This window comes from Marmota monax, unplaced genomic scaffold, assembly GCF_021218885.2.
Source record: "Marmota monax isolate L192 unplaced genomic scaffold, Marmota_monax_Labrador192_F-V1.1 WCK01_AAM20220418_F8-fsc00004, whole genome shotgun sequence".
NCBI lineage: Eukaryota > Metazoa > Chordata > Mammalia > Rodentia > Sciuridae > Marmota > Marmota monax.
In genome coordinates this window covers 4,726,476-4,738,833 of record NW_026692881.1, presented here as the reverse complement: position 1 = coordinate 4,738,833, position 12,358 = coordinate 4,726,476, and positions in this window count along the sequence as shown.

Here is a 12,358-nt window from a genome sequence, read left to right as displayed (position 1 = left end):
TAAACACACACACACACAAACACACACAAAATCTTGCAAGTATCCCCACACGCAAAAACCCCCACAATATTTGTGGTGAGCCACTTCTGCCATTTCTGCAGACTATGGTCGCCATTACAAGATGACGCTGGCTCCGCTGTGGTCTGTGACAAACAACTCCTTATCTGGGAAAGTTGGCACATGATTTTTCACCACCCTGTGAGAAAGCTCCACGCGGCAGCTTTGCATTGGGGCTTGGGATGCTTTATTAAGGCTGGGAGGGGCATCAGAGGGAGAGAAGAAGAAATATCCAGGGCCTGAATAAACTGTTGAAAGAAGATTCCCGAGTTGCGTCTTCCTTGCGGGCAAGGGGTCGCGACAAATATTTATATGTGAACAAAGATGGAAATGACCACTAACTTCTCATCAGGAAGAAAGAAAGCTCAGAATACAATGGAATGATCTCCTTAAGGGTGAGTGTGGTAGTAGGGCTGGGTCAACCCAAAATCGTGAATGAACAATTATTCAAAAGAGAGGATTTAATAAAAACATTTTTAAATAAACAAAACCAAGTGAATTTATTGGTGACAAACCTGTAATAGAAGAAATTCACAAGGAAGTCCTTAAAAGCCAAAGAGAAATAATACCATTAAGACACCCAGAACAGGAAGTAAAGAAAGGCAGTGGAAACTGAAAATAAGCAGCTACACATAATACTACGCATTTTTTTCTTTCTATTATTTCTATAAATAATAACTGAGTATTTAAAACAAAAATAGCATGCTCAGGTAAGATCTATTATGTATGAAAAAAATTAAAAAGGCACAATAGCACTAAAGAAACGGGTTGTGTACATCAAATCATACTATTCTTTATTATATTTGTAAAGTGTTGAGTGGGAGGTGTGAAGAGTGAAGTGGAGCATTATATCAGAAGTGGAAAATGTCAGGTGTGAAGTGGCACAATATTAATCTAACTAGATATTGAAAGTTAAAAATACTGATTGTTAGTCCTAGAGAAATCACTAAAAGCAAACAAACAAAAAAAACTGAAAATAAATATTGTTGAGAAATTAATAGAGGGAGTAAAAGAGATTATTGTATTTTATTAACAACCCTCTACTCACAACAAAAGAAAACAAACCAACAAACAAAACCAGAAGACAAATATGGAAAACAGCAAGACTGTGGGTTTTAATCCAACCATAGGAATAATCAAATAGAAGGTTGCCTTAGTTTGGATCTTAAATGGCCCTGGAAAGCCCAGGTAGTGAAGACTTGGTCCTCAAGGTGGCGCTATTGAGAGATGGTAGAAACCATAAGAGATGGCACCTAGTGGGAGGGCTTCGGGTTACTGGGGGTGTGCCCTCTAAAGGATTGTGGGATCCTGGACTCTTACTCTATTTTTTTGCTTCCTAGCCCTGAGATGATTGGTTTTGTTTCACCATACACTCCCATCATGATTTGCCACCACAGGCCCAAAGCAACAGGGTCAACCAATCATGGACTAAAACCTCTAAAGCTGTGAATCAAGTAACACTTTTCTCTTTATAAGTTAACTTGGGTATGTTTTAATGTTGTAATAGAAAGCTGACTAGCACAAATGTAAATTTAAAAAAAAATGGCCATGATAATCCAACTCTGCTTCTTACAAAAGATACAAAGGAATTCCAGGCCTATGTAGCTTTACTAATACATTCTATCAAACATTCAAGGGAAAAAGAATTCTACTACCATACAACCCTTTCAGAAAACAAAAATGCTGCCATGGCATTTTCTACCTGAATCATTATCCTGATTCTAAAACCAGAAACAGATTATTGAAAAAGAAGTCAACAGACCAATGTCCCTCATGAACATATATAGGAAAGTCCTTAAAATATTAGCCAATGTGCACATAGTTGGATCCATTTCCTCATTCCCAAGGTTTACACATTTCTTTTCTCTACCTCTCAGTTAAATTTATCAGAATTTTGTTTGTTTTATTGATATTTAAAAGATTCATAATAGTACTAATTCTAATTCATATTTTATTTTAATATAATTCCAGATTTTAGATTGGATTAAAAGTCTGTGTTTAGAATGTATTCTTATGATTTCAATGTACTACATCAATTGAAAACATTGTGAAGTACAAAATATGTATGTCTAGCGAATTAACTTTGCTTATTATACAATTTAGTGTCCCCAAAACACATTTATTATTTTCTATTTCATCTGTTAAAGATTTAGAAAATTGACTTAGTTTCCTAACTTGATTATGGTTCCATTACTTTCCCTTCATATTATAGCAGCTGTTATATTCCATGGATACAGGATTATTCAGCATAATCACTTCATGACATGTCTGTTGAGAGTGGTTATCATCATCGATAATGTCATTAATACTGAAAATATTGCCTACTTATCTTTAAATATCCAGTTGAGTAATCTGGCTCCCCTAAGAATCCTTGCGTTGATCCCTAAGGCTTTCTTTTCTATATCTTCTCAGCTCTCTGTGCTTAATTCTTTTGTTGCATTTATAGTATTTTATTAATATTACACATTGAGTTTTATGTTTTTCTTCATTAGATTGTGGGATCCATGAAAATGGAATCCAGACCTTTATTCTTTTAGATTTCAATTCTCAGCACAGTTCCTGGGCTTGGAAAGGGGCTGGGTAAATGCTTACTGGATTAGATTTGCAAGAAAGACGACAAAAAATAATATTTATTTAGAAATTCTCAGAGCAGGCCTTGGAGAATGTGCTGGCTATGGAGTCAGACAATGGGAGGAATTTAAAAAGAAACAGAAAGTGAATGAAAGGTGCCTCTTTATCTCTATCCTTCCTGCTCCACACCAACTCAGCTACCTGCCTAAATCTTTCTCCTGGCCTGGCCTTCTTTCCTAGTAGTCAATTCCCTAGTCCCCTCCCTACATATCCTTACCTTACCTTTAGCCCTGGAATGAAACAGGCTTGCAGCTGTTTGTGTGGAAAGTCTCTAGGGTAACACTCTGGTTTTAAATTGTTTATTTTTATTTTTCTGAGGGTGAGGTTACTGGGGATTGAACTCAGGGGCACTTGACCACTGGACCACATTCTCAGCTCTATTTTTTATTTTATGTAGAGACAGGGTCTCACTGACTTGCTTAGTGCCTTGCCATCGCTGAGGCTGACTTTGAACTCACTATCCTCCTGCCTCAACCTCCCAAGCTGCTGGGATTACAGGGGTGTGCCACTGTGTTGGGGTAAGACTCTGTGTTTTGACAGCTCTGTTTTATCAAACCAATCCTTACCAGGCACTCTTTCTGGGTGTTACTTAGAAAGAAGACAGCAAGGCAGTGACTAGGAACACTGAAGAGACGGATGAGTGGTTGCAGGTATGGATATTCTTGATTCTGTGGGAGACACCATGTGTACTTGAGTGCTCTCGAATGAGGCTGGTAACAAGTCCAGGACTGACCAGCCTGGCTGATGCCACAGCATTTGGCCAAATTCTGATCTGAGGATTCCTAACACATCTTGAACAACAGCTTTAGCTCAGGGTTGGTGGAAGTGAAGACCAGTCCTAAACAATTACTCCAGACTTAACCTATTCCCATTCCTCTCTACCTCTGCTCAGTCTTTGCATCTGGACAGGTAGGGTGGAGGACAAGGGATCTGACCAAAGGATCCATTTGTGTGTCCTGAAAGTTCTGCAGTCTGTTTCACATGGTCAGTGTTTGCACAGACATCCTCAATGTGGAAGCCCACACCTTTTCTTTGCACCTCTTGCAATTCAACATCTTTCAGGAACAAGATCAAGTGTTAACTCCTTTATGAAACTTTCCTCTTCCCTAATGAACATTGATATTATTCTTCTCCGTATTTTTAAAAATCATGTGTAGACAGTATTAAACACTTTTCTAAAAATATCTTTTTCTCCTGTCGGTCTATGGGATTTTTTATAGACAGGATAAAATTTTACCCTTCTTTTGCATTCTCAGTACACAAGGGTTGGCATGTAGTAGTACTCCATGAATTTTTTGGAATTGATGGAATAGATGAATTAACTGAGCAATAATTGACAAGAGGATGCTTCAGTTCGGGGCTGCCCTTTTTGGAAACACATGTGATATTTCTGATATCCAGCACTTTGCCCATCGTAGGCTTACGCTGTCTAAAAAGCTACATCCTTCACTCGTTTTTCAAGACTGATAATATCCTCATGCACACAACTGGCATGAATTCCAGCTTCATAAAGCACAATCATCTGTAGGCTCTGGAGCCCAAAGATCTGGAGTCAAGTTTCTGTTCTTATCTTACTAAGAGGCATGGTTTGGTCAGGTTATAATTTTCCAGTCAATGTATTTATGTTGAAATATAGATATTACCTCCTACTTCTTTCAACCTAACCAACTGCCTGTGAATTTTTTTATTCTAATAATTTTAAGTGAAGCCTGGTCTATGATTTATGGTGCTCCTGACCTCCCCAGAGTATTGTGGAGATTAAAAGAGATGATGTAGACCACTGATCAGAATGGCACTGGACTTCATACCATGAACCTCCCTAAACAGTGATGATGGATGAACTGTGTTCACAAACAAAAGGAGCTCTCAGGAGCTCAGAGCATAACCGAAGCCCTCTGCAAAGAGCAGAGTGGAAGTCACCAGCTTGCTGGGCTCTGTCTGGAAGCGGGCAGAACTAGAGGCAGGCTGAGCTAGAGATGGGCAGAGGTAGCTTAGAGAATGACCTCTCTGGGGTTATGTGAACCAGACGCATCCCACATGCCTGGGATGTGGGTCTTGAGCTAGCACAGTGCATAAAGCAAAGGGAAACACAGATTTCTTTTCTTTTGTATCTGGATAAAAAGGCTGCAGAAAGACTCAGTGGACCCTGCCTAGGGCTTGTGCCTGATTTAGAGCTGCATGTGCCATGGTTGAAGAAAAATATTACAGGTTCACTTAGGAATGGATCCAATCCCTTGGTAACACAGTGCTGGGTTTTCTGGGTGCTGTTTGTGGTATCATTCCAGAATGGATCCCCAGACATCCATATAAGATCCTATTATAAACTGGATAATGCTGAGCATTTGGATGCAGTGATGAAGCCACTATATTGCCAAGTGTTGAGTATAGGAAGAAAGCAAATACACCAAAAAACAAAGAAAACAGCCTCTCAAGCTGAGTCTGCCAAGGGCACTTCCAGGCAGCCTGAGATGTATCAGGAGCTCACGAAATAATAATACCATCTCTTCCTGTCTGCAGAGGCCCTATCCCTTTCTACTTTCTTCTTATACATATTTAAGTACTTGTCACATTTTCCTTGCAGACAGTGTGCTCCTTGAGTTCAGTGGCTTTCTCTAAGTCCTCCCTCCTCCCTGCCGGGATCTGGGCCCAGACAAACAGTAGGAGCTCAGGGACTGTTTGCTTTGGGGAGAAATCTGTATACGCCAAATGCTGTGACTTGTAATGGAATCTTTGCAAAGAGCACAGTGGGCATGATCCTTGTCTGTGTGAGAGGGAGCTGGAAATATTTTCTTTCCACTGGACCATTTCTGAAGACGGGCTAGTTGCTCTGGGGAGCTTTTCCTATTTCTTAGAGCTAATAACATTCTCTACAAACACAACTTCAGTGCCCAGGAATCCTTCTGGCCCTAGATGCAGCCTCCACCACAGAACAAGGAAAGTCCCAGGCCAGCAGCTGCCCCATGCTCAGGGCTCATCAAGCACATTTCATCTTTCTGGACAGTGCTACTGAGTATTATTCTCCCACTGCCTGGTTGGACCCTCCCCCTCATCCCGCAATCTATTTCACTTGCCTGGGTTGGCAGCTGTGTGCTCTATAGTACGAAGAAGCCAGTTGCCTCATAACAGTAAGATAATTTCTTTTTCTTTTTCCAAGTGTTTGATTTTTTTTCTTCTTTTCTACGAATTTGATATCATTTGCTAATACTCTCAGTGCATACCCTTGGGCTACAGTTTATCTTTAAATGAAACTAACTTTGCCTCTGAAATTCTCTCCATTAGTCCCTGCTATTCCGATCCTGGTCTCTTAGCTCCTGTCTGTTCTTCAGTTTCTTTGGTTCACCTCTAACACCCCATCACTCTCCCTTTGTTCTTATGTGCTTGGGTTGGAAGAGAAAGCGTCCTTTGTCTTGCTCAGGCAGTTCTCTCCTTGCCACCACCCATCAAGTCAACTCTCACCTGTATTTTAATTTCATGAGCTAGCAGTTGCACAGCATAGCCAATACTTGCTTTGAACTCATACCATTGAATTCATCTGACTCAAAAATGCAGAGAGGTAAAGTAAGCAATTACTGGGTGATCAATTTTAACTACTAGACCTACCTAACTCCCAACTCCATCAGTTCTCCATCTACCATAGTGACACCCTCTCTACGACCACCACACATCATACTAAGTCTTCTCTCTCTCACCATGTCACACACCGTGCTTCTTTCCGATGTCCAATCTATCTTGTTTTGAATGTCAATCATAGTTGTTTTGAAAGAAGGACCTAAATCTTCTGCCAAGGTTGACATACTCCCTCATTTCTCAGTTGTCAGTAGTCTGATGTGGCCCTGACAATTTTTCTGAAATTATAATCCTGGCTCTTTCTCTTATATCTACCACTTGTTTTGGAATATTTTCCCTCTTGTGTGAATAAATAAAGCTCCTCTTCTGCATAGTCCTGCTTCTAATCTCCTCACACTGCCTTCTTTCTCGACTCTGGTCAGGACATGGGTCTGAAAGCAAACAGGTACAAGACTTGCACAGCCCGTATTAGTGTGGCTCAGCAACTCTTCTCACACTTCTGCATTTATCAAACTTGCACAAAATAGCAACTTTATGAGGCCAAAGAGGAAACAAAACGTCCCATCGCTTACTATACCCATCTCAGAGTCTAGTGTCTTTAAGTAATGTACTTCCTTCCTCATTGGTTCTGGATGTGGCTTTGTATGCTCTTTTGACCTATGGAGTGAAAAGTAAACTAGTTGCACAATGCATTAAAAATCACACAGAGGGGTGGGGTTGTGGTTCTGTGATAAGAGTGCTTTCCTAGCATGTGTGAGGCACTGAGTTCTCAGCATCACATATAAATAAATAAATAAAGGTCCATCAACAACTAAAATATAAATATACATATACATACATATAGATATGAATAATAATACATAAAGGGGAAAATGATAGATACTGGTACAGTTAGCTTAGTGTGCATAGCTGCTACAGCCTTACTTTTTGTACTTAGTTGTGGTATGTGCTTTTTTCTTCTGCAACACATTTCAAGTTCTCTTTGCCTTTGCCAACCTCTGATCTGGTTGGGATTCTTGATCCAGTGGAGCAAGGTCAACCTTCATTATGAAAGAACCTTTATTATGAAAGCTCTTGTTAGCCCTGTCTCTCTTGGATTGTTGTTGCCCTCTTGTTTTGTTCTTAGATGTGGGTGCTCCAATCAGCTCCCTGGGTCCAGACACATCCCCTGACTATTTTAGACATAGTTTTTCTTCTATTTTATTCAGTTAGAAGGGTACTGATTCTGGTTTGTTAATTGGTATAAATAACTCCAGTTAGAACACAATGTCGTTCTCGGCCTAGCTTGAAGACCAGACCAGGTCAGCAACTGCAATTTCCAAGTCAATAGGGTGGTTCACTCTGTGAAAGCATTTTTTTTTCCCTTTGGGAATAAAAACCTCTAAACTCAGATGCCCATAGGTCATGAAAATTGAAAGTCAGAAATTTGTTGGGTAGAACTTCTTGAGTACAGGGCCCATTTAATGTGGTGGTGGGAAAATCGGTCCTGTGTACTGGCTGCTGGTTCAAAGAGTGCACATGCTACAGCTAGCAGTCTTAACTCACAGGGTGTTGGCCCTCAACTAGGCCTTCAGGCAGGCATTCTATCAGACTAGCTACTTCTGGATGATGGAGTATGTGGTATTATCAGAGAATTTCGTGGGCAAAAGTCCATTGGTTAACTTATATTGCTGTAAAAAAAAAGTATGGAGTCAGAAATAGTGTGGTGAAGGGATCATAAGACAGTATGAAAGGAAGTATTGGAAGAATCATTACAAACGGGAAATGGACAATATATCTAAAATAAATGTTTATTCTTAAGAAGATCCCTCTCTATAATGGAAGGGATCCAATGAACTTACACTGCTAACAGTTAGTTAAAGGTGCTGGATCAGATTGGGCAATGCTGTCGGCAAGGAGGGTACTCAGCACAAGCAGGAGCCAGCTCAATCTTGGTGAGGGGAAATTTATGTTGTTAAACATGTATTTAGCTTCCATCAATGGAATCATAGTTACTTTTACAATAGAATATAGTCACGTTCCTCATGGGTGCATTGATCAAATCAAAGAATTACTAAGGAAAGAGTCATGCTATATATGCAATGAACTATCTTATTCCATCAGTTGAATGCTTTTTTTTTTTTTGCATTAGATACCTTGCACTTAGTGAAATGGTATCAACAAATGTGCCAGCTAATTGGCCAAATAATTAGTCACTGACCTTGAATTAGTACCGATCTATACATTTAGCCATATTCCTTTCAGCAAAGTAGGATAAACAGATGCATTGCTTGAAGCTCTGACCACTTCAACACTGTTTTTAAGTGCTATTCCTGTGAGTATTTATAATTGGCATAGTTTGCAGTTCACACAATGCCTGGTTCTTGAAATTCACATAGTCACTGAATACACTATTAGGATCTCAGTCTTCCTCAAGGTGCAATAGTAAGTGAGAGCTTGGCAGCCAGGTCCATGAGTGGCTCCTGGTGTTGACAGAGGGCCTGCCATTCAGTTCAGCAGAGGTTTAGGAAATGCTGGGACTGGACTGCTTTCTTTTGTTGGCTAGGGCCTAAGACACTTGGTCATTAAGTTGCTTTTCCAATTAGGTTCCCTAACAAGCATGTCTTTCTCTTTCCACTTTCAGAGCTCTTGTTGACTTGTTTCTTGCATTATATCCAAGACTTACAGTTCTCTTTAGTAGGGATAATCAGGGAGATATTGGTATATGATATCTCATCTGGATAAGAAATTCCTAAGGGAAGAAAATTTGAGAAAAAGGATGTGTATTGTTTTGCACTGTTGTTAGGTTAAAATATTTTTAAATTTCCCCATTCCTATTTATTACTGACATTCATAAAGTTCTTGACAATCAGATAACATAGTCAGTGAAGTCCACACCTATGAATAATGGAGAGAGAGAGAGAGAGTGTTTGTGTGTGTGTGTGTGTGTGTGTGTGTGTGTGTGAGAGAGAGAGAGAGAGAGAGAGAGAGAGAGAGAGAGAGAGAGAGAGAGAGAGAAGGGGCGACTAAAATCTAAGGTATGTTTAGGCTGTGGAACTAGAAACAACATTTATAGAAGGAGGAAGGAATCCAGCCTAGTGTGGGGGTGCGCACCTGTACCAGCAACTCTGGAGGTGGAGGCAGGAGAATTGCAATTTTGAGGGCATCCTGGGCAACTTAGCAAGACCCTCAGCAACTTAGTAAGAACCTATCTCAAAATAAAATATATAAAGACCTTGGGATGTTGCTCAGTGGTAAAGTACTTCTAGGTTCCATTCCTAATACTCTAGTATTGAAAAGAAAGAAAGAAAGAAAGAAAGCAATCCAGAAATTGTATACTATTAGTAGTACCTGAAACAGAATCTCACTCTCTTATATATTTAAAAACAATCTCTAAGAAAGCTAAAAATTCACAAAATATGAGATGGCAATTCTTGGTGATCTTAAAAAGATACCAAAGTCAGGAGATGCCATTGAATGTGACTTACATGTGCTTTTTCTTATCAAGGGATCAACTAGTACTGATTTGAATTGTAACATTGCTAAGGTGTTTGAAAATAGGCTGGAGATTTAGATAAATAGGCTCGAGATTCATTATAATGATCAGAGTTATCTGTACGTATTTTGCAAATTGGCCAGATGATGCAGTGTCCCTTGGTATGCTGAGCTGTCAGGAGACTAAAACCCATACTTATCTGTCTATTCACAACCCACGCATGTCTGTGAATTTTGAGGTGGCAGAAAATGTTTCTACCAGAAAGTGTGTTCAACATTTGGTTGGCTGCTGGTTCCATGGTCATGGTTGGATTGTCAGGAGAAGCATGCAAAGAGGAGAATGTGAGAGAATCAAAATCAGGAGACCAATATGGCATAGTGTAAGACAGAAGAAAAGACCTAGAAAGGGAGACTAAAGTGGAATGAGAAATAGTGACAAGAAAATGGTATTTTGTTTATCCCATTACCCAAGGGAGAAGACCATGGTAAGAAGGCCTAGGACTTGCCCTTATAAGAGTCTGAGATGGACATATTTGGCATTAGGGAAGTCAGTTTCAGTGAGCGGTGGGAATGGAAGACAGGTTGTATTGGTTGAATACGGATCTTGAGATGAACAAATATAAACTTTAAAGAAAGATAACACTTCTTGCTGTACTTTCCATTCCTGATAGTCTCCCATGGAGAATCTGGCACATGACAGATGTTTAACAATGCTCCCATTTTCCTCTATGGAGTCTGGGTTTCTCCGACTCCTCCAGGGAACTGCTCTGGGCACTCCTCCCAGGAATGGGCTGCTATGCTTCCCACAGCCAGCCTTGTGACTATGCCTTCTGATGGTGCTTGACATGCAACATTGTGAGCTCTTGGTATTAAGCCATTAGCCCCCACTCAGCTGTGACTGACCCCAGCCTGCTCATCAGTGAAGGCTTAATTCTTACTGTCCCAGAAGGGCTCACGAGGGCACTGCAGTCATGGAAGGTTGTGCTCAGATAATTTCCAAGTGATGACAATTCATCCATTATAAGTGCAAATGTTTTAATAAAGGAAACACACTGTTTAACAGCTGTAGGCTTAAGAGACGGTTGTTGTCAATCATGATCTCTCACTGGGCGAAGACATTTTTAATTAGTTGGTTTGGGAAAATAACCAAAGGAAGGACATCTTTCTTAACCCGATGAATTAGAGCTGGATGATGTCCAAATTATATATATTTTTTCTCTGTTATGTGGACTACTTGATCAGCACAACCCACTATTCTCTGTTCACCATTTTTCATCTCAAAGCTCTTTTTTTCTCTCTCTCTCTCTTTGAGTGGAGACGTTAATTTGGCCATGACTGACTATCACCTAATTTCACCATTCAATCTCTTCTCTCAGGTGCAAAGGGATTGGAATTCCCCCTGGTTTTCTCCTCTGACTCCATATCCCTATGTCCCTCCTCTTAGGAGGGCACCTTTGAAATAAAGAATTGTACACAGTGAACATTATGTGCCTTCTCGTTCAAAGGAAAGCAGAATAAGGTAAACAGACCTTTTCATCAAGTGCTGATCGCCCCCCTCAAATATTATCTAACTTAGTCTTTACCTCAACTCAATGAGCTTGTTTGATTACATCATTTTAGAGATAAGGTAATTGCATATTGAATAAGTTACTTGCTTAGGATGCCATATTTAATTTGTAATAACATTACAACTTAGTGCATTATATTCCATTTTGCAAATTAAATCCATATGGTTGCACAGTTCCCCATAATGCTTTCTGTTCCCTCTACCTGAAATGCTCTTCCTTGTTGATCCTTTCCATTCAGGAATTAATTTAAATAACTCCCTCTTGTGACCACTCCAAACTTCTATCTTCTGTCACACTATGACCATTATCAGAATGAAATACCTTTTCTTTCAAGAATGAAAATTCTGTGGAAGTAGAACTATTGGCTATTCTATTCAGGCCTTTTTAATCCCTATGATAGTAGCTGGCACATCCTAGCCACTTAATAATTGCTTTTTGAGTGAAAAAATATAAATGAGTTATAGATTGTATGGATGATTGAACAATTGAGTAGAAATTTCTCCATTGCATGAACTATACTTTTTAGTTATTAATTTTTTACTCTATAGTATAAATTATATACCAATAGGTATATAAAAAGAATGAAATACTCTTAATCAAAGTGAACTGTGCTTAGCAGATATAGAATAATATACATGGGTTTAGTAAATAAAAGCTATTAGGAACAAATGAGTGCTGATGGGTATTTAAGAGAATTTGGGTTCTACTGCTAATTTAGCAATGCCGGATTATGTGATTCAAGGTAAGCAACTCTTTTTGTAAAATCGGTTCAGTCTTCTTGGTTAAAACATCTAAATATATTTCTCTATGTTGTCATTTGAAGTACAGCATCCAGAAACTTGGATGCTTTGAAAGTGTCCTCCCCAAAATGTGTCATTGCTTGTAATTTCAGAGCATGAAAAATACACATCCACTCACATTCCTGGGTGTGTGGATATATCTGTTTCCTATTGCTGTTGTAATAAATTACCATAAACTTAGTGACTTGAAATAGCACAAATTTATTTTCTTACATTTCTGGAGATCAGAAGTCCCAAATCTGGGACAAAACCATAGTCAAA